Here is a 13,948-nt window from a genome sequence, read left to right as displayed (position 1 = left end):
ACCACTGATGCCTCTACTGAAGTCCTTCATCTTCACTTTTCTTCTTTATTCAGCCAGACTGCCATCACTTCTTCTAGCCTTGACTCATTTCTGCAGAAAATAAATCTAGAACACTGCATCCAGAGCACATTCCCTACTTTTCCCCAACTTCTACACTGTCAGATGAAGAAAAAAGTGACATAGTGCCTGCACAGTAACAAGACCCCCCTCAATTCTTCATTTGCTCTCCTCCATCTTCAATTCATCATTTGCTTTCCCCCACCCTTAATTCATCACTATTTGCTCTCCCCAACCCTTAATTCATAATTTGCTCTCCCCTACACGCTACCCTTAAATCATCCTCATTTGCACTTCCCCACCCCCCAGTCTCAATTCATAATAATTTGCTCTCTCACACTCTCAATACAGCATAATTTTCCCTCCTTCATCTTCAATATATAATCCTTTACTCTTCCCCACCCTCAATTCATCATTTACTCTCCCCAACGCACAATTCATGATCATTTACTCTCCCTCATCCTTAATTCATCATTATATGCTACCCCCACACCCCACCTGCAATTCATTATTTGCTATCCCCCACACCCCCACTCTCAATACATCATTTGCTGACTGACCCCGTCCACCACCCTCAATTCATCATTGTTTGCTGTCCCGTCTCCCACCCTCAATTCATCATTTTCTGTCCCCTATGCCCCACCCTCAATTCAACATTTGCTATAAGTACCTTAAATTCATCATTTGCTTTCCCTCGTCCCCCACCCTCAATTTATCAGTTTCTATCGACACCCTCACCTAATTATCATTTGCTAACTGTCCCCTACCCTCACTTCACCATTTGCTCTCCCAATCCCCCACCTTCAATTCATCATTAGCTTTCCCCCATCCCTCAGTGTCAATTCATCATTTTCTCTCCCCCACTCTCAATGCATCATCATTTGCTGGCTGTTCCCCGTCCCCCACTCTCAATACATCATCTTTTGCTCCCCCACACCCATTTAATTCATTTTATTAAAAAAACAAACTTATCATACAATCCACTGCAGCTCCACTTTTGGTAGTCAGCGGCGTGCGTATATGTTGGCACCTGCATGATGATGTAATCACGAAGGTGCCATCACAAGCACATCACAGAAAAGGCAAAGGGAGTTTCCCTGGAACTGCGCTGGCATTGTTTTGACAGCCATGGAGCTCCAACGAGATGTGCACTGCAACCCACCCCTGCCCCTGGGCCCAGGGAGCAGAAACCAAAGAGGGTGGGGGTCCGGACAGGGTCCTGACCCCTTCTCTTTGCTTCTACTCACTGGTCTCCAAACATCAGTAAGGGTAATAATGCCCTAATGGCAGCCCTGCATGTAGAGCTTACACTCTACATGAGAAAGAAAGTACCCTGCTGACCATAAGAGCTTACACTCTACTGGAGAGAGAGAACCCAGCTGACCAAAAGAGTTTAGACTACAAAAGAGAAAGAGGACCCTGCTGACCATAAGAGCTCACATTCTGCTGAAGCAATAGAAGAGAGAGGACCCCGCTCACCATAAGAGCTTACACTAAAGGAGAGAGAAGACCCCACTGACCATAAGAGCTTACACTCTACAGGAGAGAGAGGACCCCGCTGACCATAAGAGCTTACACTCTACAGGAGAGAGAGGACCTCACTGACCATAAGAGCTTACACTCTACAGAAGAGAAAGGACCCCACTGACCATAAGAGCTTACACTCTACAGGAGAGAGGACCCCGCTGACCATAAGAGCTTACACTCTACAGGAGAGAGAGAGGACCCCGCTGACCATAAGAGCTTACACTCTACAGGAGAGAGAGAGGACCTCACTGATCATAAGAGCTTACACTCTACAGGAGAGAGAGAGGACCCACACTGACCATAAGAGCTTACACTCTACAGGAGAGAGAAGACCCCACTGACCATAAGAGCTTACACTCTACAGGAGAGAGAGGACCTCACTGACCATAAGAGCTTACACTCTACAGAAGAGAAAGGACCCCACTGACCATCAGAGCTTATACTCTAAGGGAGAGAAAGGACCCCCGCTGGCCATAATACATAAACACTGAGAGCTAATCTGTGATGGCCCAGTTACTGACCCCACACTGGACAAGGTGTGACAATCTGTAAGATGTCATAGCAGCAGGGCATTATGGGGAGGCCCGTGTGGCAACACAAAAACACATTAGCCCACTCTCTGTTGCTTCAGCATTGTGGGAAATGGTGCCAGCCAAGGTTTTTTTTTCCTGCAAATTGAATCTTAAAGTGTTCAAATTCTCATGAAACTCAACCATAACTCGATCCTCTGACAATCAATCTGCTCATCTCTAGACTGGATGTATTTATGTGTATGCTCTTGGGTTTCAATTTATTTATGGATCTCATCTATGGTGTGAAATAATTTGGGGGATTGGAGTGTGGATTTATTTGCATTGCTGTTGAACCTGGGCATGGCTACAGAGGTGAGGAGCCAAATATGTCTGAGCAGTAAGCTCAGCAAAGGTCTGGAGAAGTCACCATGGTGGTCTAAGATAAACAGATTAACCCCTTTCTGAAATCAGACGCAATAATCCGTCCATATGCCCTGGGTTTATCTGACCTGGGACGGATTATTACATCATCGCGATTGCCCGCTCACATGGGCTGTGCACGGGTGATTGCCCCCGGGTGTCACCACTCCCGGCACTTGGAATAAAATGCGATCAAAAAGAAGGATATAAATAAACCTGGTACCACTGAAAACGCCATCTTGTCCTGCAAAAAACAAGCTGCCATACAGCTCCGCCAGTGGAAAAATAGAAGAGTTATAGCTCTCAGAATAAAGCAATGCAAAACTAATTATTTTTTAAAAAAAAGTTTTTATTGTGTGAGTGCTAAAATATAAAAAAAGATATAAATGAGGTATCGCTAAAATCATACTGACCCAAAGAATAAAACTGCCTTACCAATTTTACCATGCACGGAATAACCCCCCAAAAAAATTCCTGAATAGCTGTTTTTGTTTATTCTCCATCACAAAAATCAGAATAGAAAACGATCAAAAAATAAATGTCATGTGCCCGAAAATGGTACCAATAAAAACATTAACTTATCCTGCAAAAAACAAGCCCTCACATGACTATGTGGGCCAAAATACGGAATAGTTATAGATCTCAAAATGTAGTGATGAAAAACTATTTTTTTGTGATAAAAAGTGATTCTGCCTTCCAAAGATCGCAGTAAGGCTCGGCGCACATTTATCTTGTGCTCTATGGTGAGTGCTTGCACCAGGGTTTCCATGTAAATCTCTGAAATACGTGATTCATATGGAACCTCTGGCAGATTTCCTATAATGAGGCAGATGGAGGCATTGTGGACGCCGTCTGACCTGTGATCCGGCAGTGTCCGTCATTTTAGGATTACATAAAAGTGCTGTCGGCCACAGTTTTGTGCACTTTTGAAAAGAAGGACAACACTGAACAGGTCAAAGGGAGTCCAGAGTAACTCATCTACAGGTCCTTCTCAAAAAATTAGCATATAGTGTTAAATTTCATTATTTACCATAATGTAATGATTACAATTAAACTTTCATATATTATAGATTCATTATCCACCAACTGAAATTTGTCAGGTCTTTTATTGTTTTAATACTGATGATTTTGGCCTACAACTCCTGATAACCCAAAAAACCTGTCTCAATAAATTAGCATATCAAGAAAAGGTTCTCTAAACGACCTATTCCCCTAATCTTCTGAATCAACTAATTAACTCTAAGCACATGCAAAAGATACCTGAGGCTTTTAAAAACTCCCTGCCTGGTTCATTACTCAAAACCCCCATCATGGGTAAGACTAGCGACCTGACAGATGTCAAGAAGGCCATCATTGACACCCTCAAGCAAGAGGGTAAGACCCAGAAAGAAATTTCTCAACAAATAGGCTGTTCCCAGAGTGCTGTATCAAGGCACCTCAATGGTAAGTCTGTTGGAAGGAAACAATGTGGCAGAAAACGCTGTACAACGAGAAGAGGTGACCGGACCCTGAGGAAGATTGTGGAGAAGGACCGATTCCAGACCTTGGGGAACCTGAGGAAGCAGTGGACTGAGTCTGGTGTGGAAACATCCAGAGCCACCGTGCACAGGCGTGTGCAGGAAATGGGCTACAGGTGCCGCATTCCCCAGGTAAAGCCACTTTTGAACCATAAACAGCGGCAGAAGCGCCTGACCTGGGCTACAGAGAAGCAGCACTGGACTGTTGCTAAGTGGTCCCAAGTACTTTTTTCTGATGAAAGCAAATTTTGCATGTCATTCGGAAATCAAGGTGCCAGAGTCTGGAGGAAGACTGGGGAGAAGGAAATGCCAAAATGCCTGAAGTCCAGTGTCAAGTACCCACAGTCAGTGATGGTGTGGGGTGCCATGTCAGCTGCTGGTGTTGGTCCACTGTGTTTCATCAAGGGCAGGGTCAATGCAGCTAGCTATCAGGAGATTTTGGAGCACTTCATGCTTCCATCGGCTGAAATGCTTTATGGAGATGAAGATTTCATTTTTCAGCACGACCTGGCACCTGCTCACAGTGCCAAAACCACTGGTAAATGGTTTACTGACCATGGTATTACTGTGCTCAATTGGCCTGCCAACTCTCCTGACCTGAACCCCATAGAGAATCTGTGGGATATTGTGAAGAGAAAGTTGAGAGACGCAAGACCCAACACTCTGGATGAGCTTAAGGCCGCTATTGAAGCATCCTGGGCCTCCATAACATCTCAGCAGTGTCACAGGCTGATTGCCTCCATGCCACGCCGCATTGAAAGCAGTCATTTCTGCCAAAGGATTCCCGACCAAGTATTGAGTGCATAACTGAACATTATTATTTGATGGTTTTTTTGTTTGTTATTAAAAAACACTTTTATTTGATTGGACGGTTGAAATATGCTAATTTATTGAGACAGGTTTTTTGGGTTATCAGGAGTTGTAGGCCAAAATCATCAGTATTAAAACAATAAAAGACCTGACAAATTTCAGTTGGTGGATAATGAATCTATAATATATGAAAGTTTAATTGTAATCATTACATTATGGTAAATAATGAAATTTAACACTATATGCTAATTTTTTGAGAAGGACCTGTATATATATAATTGTCTAAGGGTTTTTCTGTCTGTCTGTCTTGGAAATCCCGCGTCTCTGATTGGTCGAGGCTGCCAGGCCTCGACCAATCAGCAACGGGCACAGTATCGAAGTAGATGTCATAATGGTTGCCATGACAACGATGATGTAATAAAGGTTGCCTCAACCAATCAGCGATGGGCACAGTCTGCCGCGAATTCTGGAATCATCATTGTCCATATACTACGGGGACATGCATATTCTAGAATACCCGATGCGTTAGAATCGGGCCACAATCTAGTGCCTTATAATAGTGAATGGATCTCTCGGGGGTTTCATCTGAATCATGTCACTCAGAGATTTAGATGGAAACTCCAAAACGTTATGTAAAATGTTCCCAATAAAACATTCAACTCAATCCACAAAAAAAGCAAGTCCCCACTCAGGTCTGTCATCTGTTAACAGAAATATAGGGTACTTTATCATTACTAGTAGTACAAAGGCTCTAGAAAAGCAAAATGGCTCCTTACCCGCCGAAAGAAATTCAGCAAATTCTCCGCTCCAAAATCCAAATGCCCCCTCCTTTTCACTCTGAAACATTCATTACTGCTTGTTTCTGGAAAAAAACCATGGAGTCAAAATCGTCACTACACCTGTAGATAAATTCCCCAAGGGGTATAGTTTCCAAAATGAGGTCACTTGAGGGGGGATTCTGTTCTTCTAGCAATTAGGGGCTCTGTATATGGAGTCCGCAAACTGTTCTAGGAAAATCTGCGCTCCAGGGGGCAAAGAGTGCTCCGTTCCTCCCGAGTCTCTCCGTATGGCTAAGCAGTACTGTACAGCCACATATGGGGTATTGCCACGTTCAGTGGAAATTCTGGACAAATTACAATGTATAAAATGCCATTTATAGAAGCAAAAACCAAACAAATACATTATGTTATGTATAAAGTGAGGGCTTTTATTTGGTGTAATGTTCGATTACATGAATATATTCAATTTATTCACAGTTTTGAGTTCCAGTAGCCATCAAAATTTAATCAACGATATCTCAAATTCATAGCGAAAGTACAAAGTAGTTTTGATCAACACATCTCCTTGTCAAGATGTTAAGGAATCTGTCGTTTTTTGTCAGTAAAAGTTAGGGCGGTTATCACTTGTTCTAAAAAATCTCTGGAGTTATAGACAGGAGACTTGTAAAGTTGTGGTAGGTATCATCATTCAGCAAACCAACAATATTTCAAATGATAGAAAATAACAAAGCATAATATTTCTGACAAAGCAACTTTCACAAAAACATAAAAAAAATTCAATCATTTGTCTATAATATTGATCACAAAGTATGAATGTTGTTACAGTGAACAATTGTTTAATTAGGTTGTATTTTTGCATTGTCTCTAGGGCTCAATAACCACTTTACAAAGCAATGACAATATAGTAGCTATCCAGCATTGACTTATTAAAGGGGTTGTCCCACCTTAGTCTACAAGTCTGTGACTGCAGACTTGTGAGTCCTCACTGCGCACAGTGAATGCTGTGATGATTCTCCCGTGCTGGGCGTAAATATGCGACGTGCCACATTCCGACTAGACATGTCTGGCCTTGCTCAGTATATTTGCATTGAGTGAAGCTGCATACGTCTAGTCGGCATGTGACCTCATGTATGAAATTCACATACTTGCAGTCATGCGCCCAATAGCTCATGGCACTGGAATATTTTCAAAGAGAGCAGTGCGTGCACTGTGTGGATTCACATAGAGTGACTGCAGACTTGTAGCCTAAGGCTTGGACAACCCCTATAAAGCTTGTTGGTTCTTTCCTAGAACAGTGCCGCTCTATTCCATGCTCTGCGCCTGGACTTGCAGCTCATTGAATAGGACTCATACGATGGTTTCAATTGACAACATTCATGACAGCTCAAAGCCATCAGCGCTCAGATAATATGGCCAATATGACCGATACTCAGCCATTGTACTAATCACTGGTACATCAATGGGATAGGACAGTGTTCCCAACCCGTGACTCTCCTGCTTAGCGAATGAGAAGAAGTTTACGAGGTTCTCCGCTTTGGACAATTTTTATTTGTTAAAAAATGTTCTCACAGTCAGCTATTACAAAATGTCCCTCAGATAATACCCCCATTGATTAGTTTTAATCTTGTGTTTAATTTCTCTGTAACGCTCGAACAGGAAAATTAGGCATTACACATTGTCCATTCACAACAATGGGTTTTCTGTAGAAATTAGAAAATCGATTCATAGCAAATCGAATTTATTGTAAATTTCCACAAACGTTAGGATTCACCAGAATCTGAATTTTTTTATGATTCCAAAATAAGTCATCCAGGCTTTTTTGTCTTTCTTCTCTCAGCTAACTGTTTCCAAACCTTCGATGCCGCCATTCTGCACCATACCGCAAAAACGTCTCATGGAGCATGATGCACATCATTGACATTAATAATTGCTTGGAGAAAAGTGAAGAATGGCAGTGTCGGAAGTCCAAAAACTACAGAAGATAAACATGAGACAAAAGAGAGGAGGCAGAGGATCCGCAGTGGCAGGAGAGGTATGGCCGAGGAGAAGTGAATATAAGATTTATTTTATCCCCTTCAATTTGCACCAAATGTATTCAATGCAGATCGAATTTCCATTCCAAATTTGAACAAATCTGGCAAAATCAAATTTACATATAAAATGGATTTCCTAAATTAGAGAACCCCGTTAATTGTATCAGTTAGAGCATGATCCAAGTTGCATTTCGGCATTAGCTGATGAGCCACAGGTTGGGGAACACGGGTATAAAATCAATAATGAACACTGAGAATCTAGTACTGAAAAATCTATTAGACATACCTAAAAAAATCTCTACAATGATAATTTACAAAACATGTACAATGCAGTAAAACAAAACTGCACATAATTAATTTTTCTAAATTATTTGGACGCCATCACATTACGTAAAAAAGGAAAACAAATTCCACTATCTTTAGCTAAAGTTAAAAAAAAAATAATTTTTGAACAGATGTGTGTGATAATTTTTAGACTTCACCTTCTACATTGGGTAATGAAACAGAAATGTTAAAAAAATGAAAAAAAATCATGGATCAATGTGTGGTTGCACTGGTATGAAAGGCACCGAAGCGCTTAGGCCACGGATTGGCTGCAGTGGTCACATGAATAATTCATGTAACGTCAATGCTTTTTGAAGACAGTTGTGGGGGATTAAACAGATGAGGAATTCTTAATTAAAATTGTTATACCATTTCCTACACTTAGACTAATTTTGGCAAACCCCTGACAAATACTCAAAACAAACGAAGGCAATAAAAAACAGCTAGAAACTCAATAACACTGTAAGAATGATCATTTCCAAAATTGTATCAGTAATCTTACATTAGATTAAATTTAATTATTGTAAAAATATAAATAAAAATCGTAATGGATTAAACATCAAAATGAAAAAACAAATACAGATTAGGCAATTTTCAAAAGAATAAAATCAATGTAGACTAGAAAATATGTCTCAAAAAACAAATAAAATGCACTGGAAGGGGTATTAATTAAGGCACAAAAATGTTGCACACTATAAAAAAAAGTACAATATTTTGCTATTTTAGGCAGTTTTTAACACTTCTTAAAAGTGGTTAGAAAGCGGGAACGTTTAGCTGTGCCAAAAAAGATTTATAAATTGTAAAAAGTCACAATGATCATACCAATAAGAATGGGGGTAGGTGGAATAAAAAGTTGAAAAGACAGCTGAAGACAGAAGTTTTATGTTTAAAAATGTCCAAATTTATCAAACAGCCTGTCACACTTTGATAAACTTGGGGCAAATAACGGCAATGCAGCCACAAGCAACAATGGACTTTAAAAATGATAACGTTCCCCACTGCCTGTGTAAACGTAGAAGCGAAATAATCTTGACTATTTAAGAACAAATAAGGATCCATTATTAATATCTATTATCCTATACCTTCATACATACTACAGTATCTAGCAACTTGACGAGTATCTGACCACATTTTTAATCTTATTCTCATATAGCATATGGATTCCTTATATTTCTTTAAATATTTTGTCCAGGCTTGAGGATTCTCGGTGGCGGGAGCAGTGGACACGTGACCGCAAGTATGTGATATCCATACTCGCGGGCACATTCTGACTAGACTTGCATTGAGTAAGAACGGAACAGTCTAGTCGGAATGTGGCCGGGAGTATGCTTATATCTTACTGCTCGCTCCCAGAGCTGAGAATCCTCTTAGCACGCATGATGTGAGGATTCGCAAGTGTGCAGTCACATTCATAGAGTTACTGCAGACTTATGAAGGCCTATGAATCTGTGTTCTGTAAATGTTAGGTGTGATCCTATGCCAAATACAGAACATAATCCAATAGGTGAAAACTGGAAGACAACAGCATAAAATAGGGTCGTTACCCGGATAGAGGATAAGAGAACAATAGGTGCAGGGAAGTTCTCAGGTGGCAGGGAGGTGGGACCACAACACCACCAGCTGCTGCAGATCCAAGGATTCATACAAGGGGAAGAAAAACATGGAGGGTGGCTATTTTTCTGCGTTGCCTGGGGGCGATGTGTGGAGACCTGAGGTTTTAATAGCTACACATGTGGTTTTGCCCTGAGACTATCAAAGCAGCAGTTCTCCACACATCGCCTCCTGGATTTCATTTTTCATCATATGGCATCTTTGGCAGCACAGAAAAAGTTCAATCCTCCATGGTTTTCCTTCCAAACAGAGAACATACACTGCTAACACAAAGCCGCACAGTCCCACAAGAACCTTTCATATAGCTACAGTGTGTGATGCCTTCTTTACCATCCTAGATCTGAAAAGGAAAAATTACATCAAAACTACAAGGCTTACACTTTGGGCTTGTTCACACATCATGTTTTTATATTTCAATTACACAAAAACATTAATTAAAATGGGTATATTTGCTTATACATTTTCTTTTTGGACCAATGATTTGTAAAACAAAAATTAGAAATGTCCTGTTTTGATCCAATTTGCTGTTCAACGTTGCCCATTCACAAGAAAAGGAGCGAAACAAATGGATAGCACTCAAGTGCCATCTACGTGTTATCCAAATGCTCTGTATTTTTCACTGAGCAGTTGTTAAGAGCAGTTTTGATTTTTTTTTCTATTAAACAAGACAAACGGGTGACACGGATTGTAGGATCAGAAAGTTCATCGATTAGTGATGAGCGAGTATACTCGTTTCTCGTGTTTTCCCGAGCAGGCTCAGGTGGTCTCCAAGTATTTGTAAGTGCTCGGAAATTTAGTTTTCGTCACCTCAGCTGAATGATTTACAGCTGCTACACAGCTTGAATACATGTGGAGACTCCCTAGCAACCAGGCAAGCCCCACATGTACTCAGGCTGTCTAGCAGCCGTAAATCATGCAGCTGCGTCAACAAAAACTAAATCTCCGAGCACTTACAAATACTCGGAGATCCGGAAAACCCGAGCAATAAGTATACTCGCTCATCACTATCATCAATCAAATATTTCCCACCACTATCTCTGTGATAACTTTTTTTTTACATTTAGGTTTAACTATAATCAAATGTAGGAAAAATGAAAGTGTATTTTGCTAACTGTTATTGAAACTAATTGGAAGTTTTGTAGACTTTACTAGGCTTGTTAATAATCATGAGAAGATATCAATGTAATCTATTGCAGATGTCCACCATACAATAAAATCTATACACACCTCCCGTCCCGGCACTTGCGGTCTCAGGGCTGTGATGTGGTGAAATGACATGTGATGCCCGGCGCTCAATCAGCACTGGCATCACTATCTCCACCTTTGGACAAACTGAACATGTAGAAGTCCGGGCTGCAGCTGATCCCTGGCTTCCTCTTCATGTTCAATTTGTCCCAAGGCGGAGACAGTGATGCCAGCGCTGATTGGGCACAGGAGTCACGTGTCACAACACCGCATCACAGAACCAGGGAGAGCAAGTGCCGACACCGCGGGAATGGCACCAGCTTGGGAGGTGAGTATATAAGCTTTATTATTTAATCGGGGCCGAACATTTAGTTTAAGAAGGGGTTGTCCTAGTAGTGGACAACACCTTTAACTATATTACTTTTTTTTTACTACACTATCTATTTGCGTTGAAACCATTTTATTAAATTAGGTTGCAGAAAATATCTATAAGTAACACATTTTACACTAGGTATTTTACAAATGGTTTCACTGGCATTCATCTTTTTTTTAACTATTTGCAAAAATGTTAACCCCTACACATAATATTTTAAAGAAAATAGAATTTTATATATACATTTTTCAGTAACAAAATATTTAACATATTTATGGATATTTGATTAGATTTTTTGTGGTGCGTGCTTGCTTCGTAAATTTCTAATTTGTAAATAAAATATATTTCAGATTTAAAGTAATTTTTAGAACCGAGCCTGCATGTTTAAAACAATTGCAACTTCCTAGAGAAGTGCCAAAAGATAGTTTTAAGCCACATTCAATATTTAGTCATTATTTCACATCAGTATTTGTAAGCCAAAATCAAGAGTGGAACAATAGAAACACGTGCACCACTACTGAATTGTTCACCTGCTCCTGGTTTGCTACATCCACTCTTTGTCCCCTCATCTATATTCCTAAATCACTCTCTCTGTCTCCTTATTTCAGTCTTGCCTTCTTCTTATCACCTCTTCTCCATTGCAGTTTGATCTCTCTTTGTTGGGCAGTACAGGACATTTTTCTTTTGCCCCTAGCTTCGTCACAACTAACAGATGACCAGATGACTGGGCAGCTAGAGCCAATCAGCTGTGCTGCTGCCTCGCACCGAGCTACAGTACGCAGATATCAGAAGACTGAAGTGTCTCTGTACAAGTGCTGGAATCACTTCCAGTTCTTGAGCAGAGGAAACAGAGAAGTTAGAAGGAGGGACTGGCAATGACTGGAGGCTTGGCGTCTATTGTGACGTAATGTTTAATTTCTGCAACACAGGAAAGCACTATATGGGGTGTGACCAGCTCCTCCAGAGTCAGGAGAAGCTGGTCACATGCCGAAGTGTGGTATCTAGGCAACATTGCAGAATGCTAATAGGTAGTATATGATAAACTGTCAGCATTCTGTAGCCTAGGTGCACTCATAAAATATAATACAATCCTGGACAACCCCTTTAAGGAATTGTGGCGAATGGAGTTTTTATTTTTTCCCTCTTTGCAGCGATCATGTTATTTAATTCCTATATTTTCATCTTCATTTAAGGACACTGTGATACCAAATATGAGTTTTTTTTATTTCTTTATTTTAACTGGTGAAAAGGGGGATGATTCAAAGTTTTTTTTTAATACTTTTTTAAATATTTTTTTTATTTCACTTAATTTTTTAGTTTCCTTAGGGAACTAGTTCAATTAGATAACCAGTCTATGGCTGGGTGTCACAAGAGAATTAGTATGACTGAAAGGCTGTGGCCCTTTAGCAACTGTTCTGCTGTCATAACAACCCATTGAATGAGCACATGAGCCCGATTGAGGCTTAAACGCAGCTGGCAGTGACTGACAGCAACATTAAATGGTTAACAGAAGCGATCAGAGGTAGCTCTGATCACTGCTGTTAAAAGCAAGGGTTGGCTAGGTAATGTAGCCTTCATCTGCCCTTTGTGGAGCGGGCTCTGTTCCTAACACCCTGACATGCATTTCATAACATTATGTCACTGAGACGTAAGATATAATTGGACCTAATAGCAAGTGACAATCCACATTTCGATGGGCGCTTATTTACTGGTCTACTAGCAGAGGTTTCCACATAGCATCATGTTGTCCGCAGCACATAATCCGTTTACACACGTGGTGATCTGCTGCCGAGAGCAATGTTTTTCTTTTGCCAGCATAAACGATCTGATGACCTTTTTATCATCTACAAACAGTAGAATGAAAGGCAGATAGAAGAATTCAGCATATGAATAACAAATTAAACTACACAGGGTTTGATTGTAGACATCAACCATGTAAACACATAGGTCAACATAGGAGCTGCTTATACAAAACAAAAGAATATTTTTTAATCAAATCTGTTCCAAAGTTTTTATTTTGTTGCTATATTTTGTAAGAGTTTACTTACCTTTTAAATAGTGGAAGGAAAGGGGCAATGTGGGCCTAATCAATAACTGACCTTCGACCTGCACTTCCATTATATCCGGTTCAGACAAGGAGACGGTATGGAAGCACTGACACTCAGCACAGCCTAGTGTAGGAATAAGCTGCTGATACTCCGATGATATTTTCCAGGACTAAGCACTTAGTGTACGGTCCAAATCGATAAGTCTACAGTCACTCTGTGTGACTACAGGCTTATGAATCCCCCCACTGCACACCAGTTTCTGAGTCGGGACCGCTGGGTACGTATGCATTATACATACTCCTGGCCTGAGCCCATCCAGTGGGCACGGCCTCGCTTCCTACACTTATATTGAGCAACGCCGCACCCTCTAATTGACCACACCCATGGCTGGCCGCGTTACTAGTCGGAGCGCGGCCTCGTTCCATACAAGTGTATGGAATGAGGTTGCGCCCATTAGACAGGCTCTGGCTGAGAGTATGTATAACTCATACATACCCTCCGGTCCCAGCTCAGAAACCGGCAAATCCCTACGGAGCTTGCCCTGGAGGGATTCATAAGTCTGCAATCAAACAGAGTGACTGCAGACTTATAGATTTGAACCGGAGAACCCCAAACCAATGTAGTACATTGTTTACTAAATAATTTCATTAACTTTTTTTTTAAAGGAATTGTTTAAAAGGGTAAACCACTTCTGCATAGGGAGATAAACAGAGCCGTTGATGTCACATAACATGGGCCAGTCGTCAAATTAG

Source organism: Ranitomeya variabilis, chromosome 3 (assembly GCF_051348905.1).
Source record: "Ranitomeya variabilis isolate aRanVar5 chromosome 3, aRanVar5.hap1, whole genome shotgun sequence".
In the NCBI taxonomy this organism is placed as follows: Eukaryota; Metazoa; Chordata; class Amphibia; order Anura; family Dendrobatidae; genus Ranitomeya; species Ranitomeya variabilis.
The sequence above is the reverse complement of the archived record's forward strand: the minus strand, read 5'-3'. Positions refer to the sequence as shown.